This window comes from Anastrepha obliqua, chromosome 6, assembly GCF_027943255.1.
Source record: "Anastrepha obliqua isolate idAnaObli1 chromosome 6, idAnaObli1_1.0, whole genome shotgun sequence".
Taxonomy (NCBI): domain Eukaryota; kingdom Metazoa; phylum Arthropoda; class Insecta; order Diptera; family Tephritidae; genus Anastrepha; species Anastrepha obliqua.
Window position 1 is genome coordinate 70,483,255 of NC_072897.1, and position 13,432 is coordinate 70,496,686.

The window sequence follows — 13,432 nt, forward strand, 5'->3', positions numbered from 1 at the left end:
GATAAGAGTCTATTTCTTTTGCTTTGTGTTGTAGAAGTTATCATATCATGCCTGCCCTAATATTTGACCCAGCTGTTAGCATTGCTTTGATCTTGTTTTTCACAAACAAATACGCCGTCTATAATCATCACGCCGTAATATGTCCAGTTATGGGATCTTAACGTGATCATCAGTAACAATGAAAAACAGTAAATTCCTTTACGGTACCCAGACACCCAACTAAGAGCTTAGCGGTGTGATCTTGTTTTTCACAAACAAGTGCGCCGTCTATAATCATCACGCCTTAATATGTCCAGTCATGGGATCCTAACGTGATCATCAGTAACAATGAAAAACAGCAAATCCCTTTACGGTACCCAGACTAAGAGCATTGCTTAACAACAACTTAACAGTGGCGTTCGCTAACAATGCATCCCAATAACAGTGTCACCGGGCATGCGGGATCAAGGCATATGACAACAACTACAACATAGACAGACAAAGGGTATTTAAGGTGGCAGCGTAGAATAAGAAGTTAGTTATTTGATTTATGGATTGACGACGATAAGTCGTGGTCGGGACTAAATAAAGATATGTAAAAAAATAAAAAAGTGTTTTAATAAATATAAAAACTTAACTTAGACAACGAATCATATCCATATGTTACAGCAAAAGGAACAATTTTTTTAAATTGTTCACGAACACCTTTCCATTTGAGTAATAATATTTGACTGAATATTCTAATGTGATATAAAGAATAATTAATTACAACCCTTTTTATATAAAAACATTAGTATTTAGTTTTACCAAAAACAAGTTCAGCCATGTTAAAATCAAATTATGCGCTTCCGATTGCTTGCGTTGCAAAGATTGCTCTAATATTTGGAATCCCAAAAGCATATCGTAAAACAATTTCTTTTTCTTTAAAAAATAAAATTTTGTTAATATGCATGAGTTACATAGTAGAATTAAAATTGTCGTTTAATTAATGCAAAACGTTACTGTGTTTATAGATAATACTGTGTTTGGCTGTGCTTTCCTTTTCTACCACGATATATTTGCTTATAATGTCTAAGTACGTGGACCGAATTTAAAAATTATAACACGCAAATGTAGTCACTATATCAGGGGTGGCTTTCTGTAATTCGATATCGAGCAAAAACGATAGTCGAAGTATCGTTTTTGCTTTCTCTAAAAAAAATGTCGTAGCGTCACATCGAACGTTCGATAGATACAGCTCGACATCACTTTTGCTCTCGTTTTCATTTTCTCAGCTGTTTATTTCTTCAAAATGTAAGTTAAAAATTAAAATTTTTTTTTAATTTTAAGTTTTATATAGTTGTTTGCATAGGTCTCAACAAACAAACGCTGCTCAACTAAAGATAATGGTGGACTATATGGAGAAGCACGATTGATTAGCTAAAAATAACTTACAGAGTGCAGCTAATGGCCGTTCGAAAAAGAAAGAGCTATGGGATAAGCTAACGGAATTGTTAAACAGTAACGGACCTCCCATGAAGCCAACAAAAGCATGGCAGAAAGTTTGTATTAACACTTACCATTACTTTTAAACATTTTCATTTGTGGTAATAAATTCCTGTAAACCCCCTAGGTATGGACTGACTACAAATATAATGCAAAACGCAAGCTTACCCAGCGCATGAAAAGTATGACGAAAACGGGTGGTGGTCCATATGATGCGGTTTCATTGAACCATATGGAGGAACGGATAGTTGCCGCAGCCAAAATAGGCGAGCACATATCGGGAGTACCAGGCGCAGCATCATATGGTTGCCATACAGACGGACCCAGCTGTTCTACTGCGGCTCCTCAAGCATACGATACTTTCGTTTGTGAATATTTGGCCCAAATCTCGAGCGCCGATAATTCTTCTAGTGACGACGAAGGCAAAACATCAAGGAAGTCTGAGCCTCCAAAAATTAATATACGCGAGGAAGGGGAAATCGACGAGGTACAACCTGCTAAAACGAAAAGATGTTCAGACCCCAAAATCAAAATCATTGAAAAAGAGATTTAAAAGCAAGAAAAATTTCAAAGTGAAGTGTTGAGGCTTTTCGAAGAGAGCAATGAAATCGCAAAGAGGAAACTGCAACTAAAGGAGACACAAATTGCAACTGAAGTGCAATATAAAAAAATGAAGATTCAAGTCTTAGAGCTAGACTTGGAAAAACTTAAATGTGAAATCGCATTGCTAAAACAAAAAATGAATAATTAATGAGTTACTTTATGTATGTGATAACTTTAAGCTTAGTTTTTTACCTTTTATAAAAAGAAAGACTGATACCTGAGAAATGAAGTACAATTTTTTGTTATACTTAAGAAATTTTATTTAATTTATCAAATGAAGAAATGAAGTACAATTTTTAGTTATACTTAAGAAATTTTATTTAATTTACCAGCAATAAAATGAAATCTTTACATTGCTGATTGAGAAAGATGGTATTTTATTCTATTTCTTATCCTCTCTGATAATGGATTGTTTATGTCCATTGGTGTACATTCTAACAGTCCTTCTTGTCTTTGAGTTAGAGTTTCGTTGCTGAATTGATATGGAATATTCCTATCGATGCATACATTTTGAAGAGCGGCGCACACGTTTGCAATTTTTGCAACCAATGTTGGGTTGTACCTTGGCTTTCTATCGTCCGATAATATTCTCCAGCGGCCTAAAGTGAACAATGCAATTAATTTTAGTGTATTTACATTTGATTCAATAAATACAGGAACCTTTGTATACGCCAATGCTTCTTTCGACAATGCTTCTAGCCTTACTGTGAATGTCGTTGAAAATACATTTGTCTACGTCGGTCTCATTTTCGCGTAATCGATACGGGGTCATAAGCCATGGCTCAAGAGGGTATCCAGAATCCCCTAAAAATATACATATTTATTCCCGTATCTTAATTTTTTCCTATTTAATTACTCACCTAATAGCCACGAACTTGTATCTTCATTATTATAGCGCCGCTCCATTACCTTCCTCTCATTTGAGGCTTTCCAAACAAAGGAATCGTGCGCAGCTCCTCCGTACTGTGGGCATATAGCTTTTATTCTTAATTTATGGTCACATATCTGCAATAAAAAATGTTGAGTACGATAACTCCAAGAGAAAAGGATTAAGTGCTAGTGTAAGTATATATTTACAATCATCGCGTTTATACTATGCTTTCCTTTCCTGTTGAAGTATATATGCTCGTTCTCAATAGGCCTCAACAGCATTAAATGAGTACCATCTACGGCACCAACAACTGCAATGAATTAAAATAGTAAAAAATTTAATATAAATTTCGTTATATTTTTCATGGAACCACTCTTTGCACGGCCGGAAGTTTTTTTCGAAAGATATCCATTGGTTACATTAAGTTTTTTCCATCGACGATAATGTGCCGCGAAATATCTTCGACAGAGTACTATGCCGCATTGCTGCTGTGTGTGCGCCGCTAGTTTGCCACTGATAACCGCCACCTGCTAATATCTCCAGCGTTGCAGCTAGCCTCAATATTGGAGGTATATATGTACTCCTAAGTCCTTCTCTAAAGTATATTTCACAAAGGACGTACATAAAAACCTCCTTGGTCAGTCGGTATTTTGTTTGGAAGCTGTGCAAAAGAAATACTTTGATATTTACTTAATGAAATTTGTATTAATCTTACTATAAATCGTGCAATTCCATTGGATTCGACGCATCGCGTATTCTCCTTCTATTTATTGAAGAGTTTTCTTCATTAAAATCTTCCAATATTAAAAAATAGCGCCAATTGTACATATTTACTTTTAATTTTTATTGCTTTGGTGCACTTTTTGACAACTATAAACCACTTTCCAAACACTTCCGAAAATATGAAAACGATAGTACAAATATCGAAATACGGGAACCAAAATGGGATCGTGGCGCATTCGATATCGAATTAAAGTGTCGAGCAAATGAGTGTCGACTATCGAATTACAGAAAGCCACCCCAGCCTTTTGATTTATATTACTTTTTATAAATTAAAATTAAGAATTAATAGCAATATTTAACGTTAAAAATGCATCTTTTTTGGATAAGCTTGAAAAAGTGCCCTATTACAGTCACTTATTTCATTTAAATACAAACACAGAAAAGTAACAAAATCACTTATAAACATTCTTTATTACATTAAGATTCGATTAAAAGCTATTTTTACTAAATAATAGTCCAAATTCTATTAAAATTCTATTATTACAAATGTTCTTCTAACCGTTTGCAGAGAACGTTAAATATAGAGAATTCTCACGAGCTACGAATAGTGTGAATTGTCAAAAATGATTTGAAACCGCGAACACTATTTCACCTCGCTTAACTCGACAGCGGGGAAGTTCTTAACAGAGCTGATTATAGTGAATTATGTACAAGTACATTGGCTCTGCTCAGTTTTTGGTTTCTGTATGAAATCAAATTGACGAATGCCGACGGCATTTTGCAAGGCATTTGCTTGTGCATTTTTATGTTCCCTTGGTAAACGAAAATTTATTCAATTTGTATTTTCAAACAAAGGTGATGGAAAAAAAATGATTGAATTTATTATATGCGCCAACAATTCAAATCAAAGTAACTTTAATATTTTAATTTAATTTACCTCTCACATTTTGGTATGTGCGTTTTAGTAAATTTAAAACTAAACAAATTTGATGAAAATTTTTACTAATATTTTGAGTCGAAATTAATTCATAGCATACAAGTGTTTTGGTATATCGACATATGTATTTACATTTGAATATGCATTTATTTATTCCTTTGGCAAACCAAATTTTTTTCAATTTACATTTTATTACAGGGAATAATAATATACATACATTTGTATGTATGCATTTTCTAGATAGTATAAAACTTTAAAATAAATAAAGGAAATCTTGAAAGAAACGTATTTGCATATATGGGACAACTAAGTTCAATTGCATCTTTATTTAATATAGTGTTGCACGCATATGTGTGCACTGAAGCAACATGACCTACCTCACGAGCATCGCCTTATCATATTTCATGCAATAATTAGGGAGTAAATATTCGAATGATCGAATTCCTGCAAATGCTAAAACAACTTCTTCTGCATATGCATCGACGTATGTGCATGTGCGTATATGCACACTTGATGCCCTAACTATATCTATCTATCTACGTTCAATTGATCAAATCAATAAATTCTGTATACAAAACGCTTCATTACCAGGCACACAGGAAGATGGCATATGCAAATATAAATATGTGAATTGAATTCAAGCAAAAAAATGCTTCTTAATATACACATATGCATGTACATACAACCGCACACACAGGGCACTCACTTTATTCCTCAAAATGCGTATGTCGTTCAAAGCTAAAATTCTATGCCTAGCGACTACAAGAACAAAATGCAGTCATAGACGCAGGCGTAGCGGCCATCATTCTAGTTGCCATAGCGCTGAACAGTCGCGGCGGCGCCGAACAGTTTCAACTATTGTACTGTGCAACAAAAACTCATCATCAAAAAATTCATTGATAAGTTCGAGCTCATAGTTCTAAGAGCAAGAACTTTCATTCATAAAACGAGCCGCCCATATGCCAATTTTCTCGACAATTCGAAAATAGTCAATATTGGAATATTTCGCGTAGAATTATTTGCCAATATTTGATAAATCTTCAATTTTTGTCAAGTCGAGTGCCCTCGGCTTCGTACATATGTATGCATCAATATATGTACGTAAATATGTGTATATGTAACGCAGCGCCTATGAGCGCGCGCTGGATTTCTTGAGAAGTCTACCGTTTTATTTTGAGCTGTCGCTAGTGAGCATACATACACACAGCATATACATATGCGCATATGTATATAAATTCACAAATTCACAAATTTACATTTGCATATGCCATCTTCCTGTGCGCCTGGTAATGAAGCGTTTTCTATAGAGGATTTGTATTCAGTTGAAAGTTTTACAGACACCAGACAGACAGACATAACATACATATGTATATAATTTTTGATGATTTGGAAAAATTCAAATATATAGGTCATATTAAAAAGCTACCTAACATTATTTGTTTCTAATCACCAAGAAATTCTTATCGACTGCTGCTAAATTTACATAATTCAGCCCCTTACTGTTAATTTTTGTTGAAAAATGTGTCTGTGGTGAAATTGTCTTCGCGAGACGAGTACCCCTCGAAATTCCATACGCTCCTGTCATTGAGACTTCTCTATACATTAACGTTCTCTGCCGTTTGTAATACCGTGCAGAATAAATTTGAGGAGCGAACTGTCAAACGAACGATGAGAGAGAGAAGAACAAAGCGAAATAAGAAAAACCAGTCAACCAAAAGGGAACAATTCTTTTATTATTATTTTTATTATTAATAGGGGCGCTTTTTTGATTTCAAATATACATATATATTACAAAAACAAATACTGAAAATTTTGAATAAAAATCGCGCGATTTTTAGTCCAAATTTTCGCCTGCGGCGCTTTTTTAGTTACAAATATACATAATATTACAAAAACAAATATATTTACAAATACTGAAAATTTGGAATACAAATCGAGCGACTTTTAGTCCAAATTTTCGCCTGCGGTGCTTTTTTGAATTCAAATATACATATATATTACAAAAACAAATATTTTTACAAAAAAAAAAAATTTTATAAATAGTGAAATAATGCAAAATTGGACAATTTTGACCAAAATTTTCGCCATCGGCACTCATAACTTTTACGATACAGCAACGTTTTCATAAGTGCTATGAAATATAAAACCTAAGTTAAATGCTTGCTGGGTTGACGACTACTGTATATTCTTCTCTTCAACTGTATTTCAGTACAAACTGCAAATGCGGTCGGAAAAAACCTAATTTTTAAACTTCTCCTGGGGGTTCTATACTGAGTCCTAGTATTGGGGTGCCTGCAGATTTCTTAACAATAAGTTTTTAGTTGCCAACAAAACGTGTTTTAATCCATATGTATTCTAAATTTTAACGTAGTTCAAATCCAGTTTAATCTTACGTTTTCGGTCAGCTTATTCTTCATGAAAGATTTGGGTACACCTCGAATCTTATCAAGTTCATTTTGAAGGCTTTTTGAATCTACACACTTTAGTAACATGACTAGTAAACGCAGCGCCATCATTTGGGTGTTGAAAACACTAACGAAGGGAATTGGAAACCAAATATAAGCTCTAAAAAATTTGTTTATGAGTACATATGTACATATGTATATATGTAAGGAATGGTAAATTAGAAAAGGTTTATTGTATACTTACATAATGCTAGTTTCGATTGTCGTTATTTTCTCAAGAACTCATGGTCGAACGTTGCTCAACAGTTTATGTATCATTTCCAATAACTGGTAATGATAAGAGTCTATTTCTTTTGCTTTGTCTTGTAGAAGTTATCATATCAGGCCTGCCCTAATATTTGACCCAGCTGTTAGCATTGCTTTGATCTTGTTTTTCACAAACAAATACGCCGTCTATAATCATCACGCCGTAATATGTCCAGTTATGGGATCCTAACGTGATCATCAGTAACAATGAAAAACAGTAAATCCCTTTGCGGTACCCAGACACCCAACTAAGAGCATTGCTTAACAATAGCTTAGCGGTGTGATCTTGTTTTTCACAAACAAGTGCGCCGTCTATAATCATCACGCCTTAATATGTCCAGTCATGGGATCCTAACGTGATCATCAGTAACAATGAAAAACAGCAAATCCCTTTACGGTACCCAGACTAAGAGCATTGCTTAACAACAACTTAACAGTGGCGTTCGCTAACAATGCATCCCAATAACAGTGTCACCGGGCATGCGGGATCAAGGCATATGACAACAACTACAACATAGACAGACAAAGGGTATTTAAGGTGGCAGCGTAGAATAAGAAGTTAGTTATTTGATTTATGGATTGACGACGATAAGTCGTGGTCGGGACTAAATAAAGATATGTAAAAAAATAAAAAAGTGTTTTAATATAAAAACTTAACTTAGACAACGAATCATATACATATGTTACAGCAAAAGGAACAATTTTTTTAAATTGTTCACGAACATCTTCATTTTGAGTAATAATATTTGACTGAATATTCTAATGTGATATAAATAATAATTAATTACAACCTTTTTTATATAAAAACATTAGTATTTAAGTTCAGCCATGTTAAAATCAAATTATACGCTTCCGATTGCTTGCGTTGCAAAGATTGCTCTAATATTTGGAATCCCAAAAGCATACCGTAAAACAATTTCTTTTTCTTTAAAAAATAAAATTATGTTAATATGCATCAGTTACATCAGTGGTCGCCAACCTTTTCAATGTGTTGAGCTATTTTCAAGATTTTGAAATAAACAGCGACCTACTTGCACAAGCCAACATAAATTAAATAATACACAGTTATATTCGACAGACAATACATGTATTTATTTTACTAATATACGTTCTATATATAATATAATATATATAATAAACTTATGACTTATAATGCTTATACAGGGTGGCGCACGAATCGTGCTACAAAAACAAAACGTAATAACTTTTTTTCTAATCAATGTATTTAACTTTTTGTTTTTTTATTGTATAGATAATTCAATTTTATTTTATGTAACTAATTAGTTTTGAAAATAATAGAACCTAAATGACCTCCATGCTCATTCACGCATATGCGACACCTGATGAGAAAATTGTTCATTGCGCACTGAAGGGTTGAAGTCGGGATCGCCTCAATTATTGTTGTGATGGACTGCTTCAATTCAGTCAAATTACTTGGTTTTGCTTTATACACCTCTTGTTTGAGATAACCCCATAAAAAAAAATCTGGTGCAGTGAGGTCAGGTGACCTTGGGGGCCAGCGGAAAGTGGAATTTCTGGATATCAATTTATTTCTAAATTTTCGTTGGAGCTCCTCCATAACCGGTCTGGCTATATGTGCAGTTGCTCCATCTTGCTGGAACCAAATGCTGTTAAAAGGGATACGTCTTCGCCGCAGTTCTGGATAAAAAACTCCTTCAACATGTTTAAATAACGGTCCCCATTTACAGTCGCTGTTACACCGTTTTCTTCGAAGAAGTATGACCCGACAATGCACCTTGATGAAACTGCGCACTACACTGTGACTCGTTCTGGGTGCAGTTCCATCTCATGGAGTATTTGCGGATTTCATTGACTCCATATACGGCAATTTTGCTTGTTTACATTGCCGTTTAGATCAAAATGGGCCTCATCAGACATAAACAAGCAATTTATGAAGTTGTTGTCTTCTTCGGCCATTTCAATAATTTTTTGGCAAAATTCCAGGCGAATAGGCAAATCCAGAGGGTTTAATTTGCTTGTGATTTGAACTTTGTACGGAAACAAGTTTAAGTCATCATGAACTATCCGCTGCAATGACCGTCTGCTAACTCCAATTTTCGCCGACAAGTTACGAGTCGAAACTCTTGGATTTGCCTGAATTGACGATGCTACAGCCGCGATTGTGGCTTCGACCCGAACATGGGGATCTCGATGGTACGGTCTGCGTACGATGCTTCCTGATTCAGCAAACACGTTCACCAGCCTCATAATGGTCCATCTGCTCGGGGGAGTGCCGCCAAACTCCCGCCTAAATTCCCTTTGGACGGAAATGATGGACTGCAAAGCATGGTACCGCTGCACTATCCAAATCCTCTTTTCGGTATCCCAAGCCTCCATTTTTTGTAAATCTAAATACTAATCTGCAAAATAAAAAAAAAGCCGATTACTCACACAGAAAAAAAGTTATTACGTTTTGTTTTTGTAGCACGATTCGTGCGCCACCCTGTACTTATGCATAACTACATCCATGTTCACACCTATCAATCGTAACAAAATTTTTTGCAGTCATAATGGCAAATCACAAGCGACTTAAAAAAACAACAAAACAGTAATAGTACATTATTATATAAATAAAATATGGGCAGATAAAAAGAGCATATTTAACCCTCTTAGCGTTTTTTTTAAATAACGATTTAAAATGCATACGAATTTCATTTTCCGGTGAATTTAGCAGTCTGAATAATGTCTAAAATTCCCGAAATGAATAATCAATAAAATTCCCGAAATGAAGAAATTAGAGAGGAAAAAAGTTTGACCGTCTGTAGACGGTCAAAACGGTTTGAGACAAAACAAATCAAATATGAAATCTGGTAAGCAATGTATTTTAATAATTCAATTAAAGTTAAAATATACTACATTGCATGGTTTAAAATACAAATCATATTAAAAGATTATTAATGAAATTTATTTCGAGTGGAATTCCTTGAAGCAATTTTTGTCAAAACAAGTCTATCAAACACAAGTTCACATTTCGAGCAATATATTTGAGTATCGGACTGTTTGCAATATTTGCATCTCCTTTTTCCTGATTTATAAAACATAGCGGGAATGTGTCCAGTGTTATCAAATCTGATGTCATCTATAGGTCTGACACACCTTTTTCCCTGGCTTGTAGTTGGCTGACAGGAGGTTGTTGATGGTCTCCCTACTTTCTTTGGAAGCGAAAAAGAACAAAGGCCACAAGCGATTTTCTCGCGAAAGTCTGGAAGATTAATTTTATCGCTTGGATTGACGCGATGGTAGAGTATATATGCATTTGTTACGGCCATATCGAGGAAATGGTAAAATATTCGGTTCATTGGGTTGCGTGTCTTAAGTCGGATGTGGTATCGTCCCATCAGTCCATCCATCAAATCCACCCCTCCCATGTGGGTATTGTACTCTTTTATTATTTATGGGCAGTCTACTTCGATATACGATTTTTTTTACGATCGTAACGTGGTAATTTCGTTGAGACTGCTGTGGGGTTGGTCTTCAAAACCGGCATCACCCCTACATATGTCGATGCAAGTCGAACTGCTCTGTTATCCTTCCATGTCACTGTTGAAATGTCCACACCATATGCCGCACCAACATACTCAACGGAATATCCCCTGCTCGAAACTGACTATTCTTCGTCTTTCTCACTTGGCAACTTTGAGTTTGGAATTCGATTAGAGCGAATAGTTCCCAAAGAAAAAATTCCTTTTGTACGCAGATAAACTAAAAGAGACAGTGAGGTATAAAAATTGTCAAAGTACAAAATGTGATTTTGAAATTTAGGGATCGATTGGCTTAGGCGAACTATTACGTTTACTGTGGGACCGAGGTCCGGTTCTCTCGGCAAAACAGTGTTATCGCCCGCTCCGATAAATACTTCAAACCTATACGAATATCCAGAAGTATCGCATAAAACAAACAATTTTATACCCCACTTGTGTGGCTTATTCGGCATATATTGACGTAGATGAGGCTTAGTTTTAGTTGCACACATTTGTTCGTCAACACAAAGGCGTGCTGTTTTTGGCACAGAGTCAAACCTTTCATTAAACAGTCTCATAGCAATACGTCTGACACGATACAACGGATCATAACCAGCAGTTCCTCTTTCAGCGCGTTGCTCTTTGTCAGCAAATGATAAGTAACGCTTTATATTTTCAAACTGCCTGCAAGGCATTGCTTTTCGTATTGGCTCAAATGCGTTTTTGCTCCAGTAGCTTTCCATGTTTGGATATCGGTACAGTGACATATACAACAAAATTCCTACAAATTTGTGAATATCTGCTTCTGTAGCTGAAAACGAAGTATTGACATTTTCCTGATGTGCAGAACGATTTGTTTCCATAACAATTAGGTCGACAATTTCTGAAGAAAACAAGTATTTGAAGAATTGGAATGGCGTTTCTAAATTATTAATGAATGCTGGCAAAGATGTATTGCCTCGAAATGCGATGTCGTTAACGTGAAGTTATAATGACTTTTTCTTCCAACAAATTGGCTTAAATGCGTTTTTACTCCAGTAGCTTTCCATGTTTGGATATCGGTACAGTGACATATACAACAAAATTCCTACAAATTTGTGAATATCTGCTTCTGTAGCTGAAAACGAAGTATTCACATTTTCCTGATGTGCAGAACGATTTGTTTGCATAACAATTAGGTCGACAATTTCTGAAGAAAACAAGTATTTGAAGAATTGGAATGGCGTTTCTAAATTATTAATGAATGCTGGCAAAGATGTATTGCCTCGAAATGCGATGTCGTTAACGTGAAGTTGTAGTGACCTTTTCTTCCAACAAATTTTTTGAAACTCTTTCGATCTGATATCGATTTCCCCCACATTTTTGCAGCTAAATCCTCCGTTAGATGGAATTGACAAAGGTCCTTTGATTTCAATCACATGAAGTGGAGATCGTGGTCGCTTTGATAGTTTAAAAGGTGTTGCTGCCGAGGTGGTAGGGGCTAGTTTCTCTTAAAAATTAAATCGAAATTCAATGTAAAGGAAAGTACAGAGTTTTTTAGATATACCTTGTTCAACAAAGCTTACATTCAAAGACAAATCCAAAGCATTCAAAAATGCAGACCTTGTGTTAGCTTCCTCCATTTCATCTAAGCACTCCAATATTGCCCTATCGGTACTCTCCTCGGTACTCTCCTGAATGAAATCATCAGGTTGAAAGTCAGGGTCAGAAATATCGTCGTCACTATCGAAGCCATCATCGTTGAGTTGCTCATCAACTGACATCATATATGCTTCTATCTCCTCATCCGACATCGTAGACAACTTACATTTTCTCATTTTGTCCATTACTTGAAAAAATACGTTACAAAATAGCCGATATACATATAAATGAAAGTCATATTTGGTATGAATATGTAAAATTTCTCATTAACCGTTATGACCGTCTACAGACGGTCATCAGAAAATGCTAGAATAATACATATACCCTTCGGCTTACTCAAAGGAACATGATAAATTATCAAATTATATATTATTTTAAGCTTACCATAAAATTTTAAAGCATCAGCATAAGTACAAATTGCAATTCCTTTCGAATCGTAACTTCACCAGTTTTCAAAATAATTTATTTCACTTATCACACTGACCTGCGGCACTCCACTAGCGTGTGCGCTCAAAATAGAGAGAAAACTGAGATTGTTAGCTTCACTTCATAAAAAGTATACTCACAACAGTGCGGAGTAACGGTTTTTTATTCTAAAATAATATTTAAGGCGTAGTTGTTGGCAAAAAATTATCGACCGTCTACAGACGGTCTAAACGGTTAGAGGGTTAATGAGAAGGTTGACATTCTGACTCATCGATAATTTTTGAAGTGAAAACTTCTTTAGAATCGTTGGGAGTGATTTGAGGAAAAGTGAAACGAAAAAAGCGACCAACTTGGCTACGAAGCGTTATATTATATGTTGATATAAAAGTAGCGACGAACTAAATAAAAATAACTTTTATTTTTTTTTGTGATTCGAACCAAGGATTTTGGATCGGAAGCTCACATTGCTAGTCGCTCGGCTACCGCGCCATGCTGTCGTCGCTGGCCTAAAAGTTATTTAGTTACGAAGCGTTATATTATATGTTGATATAAATAATTTTTGTGAGCGTGTAAT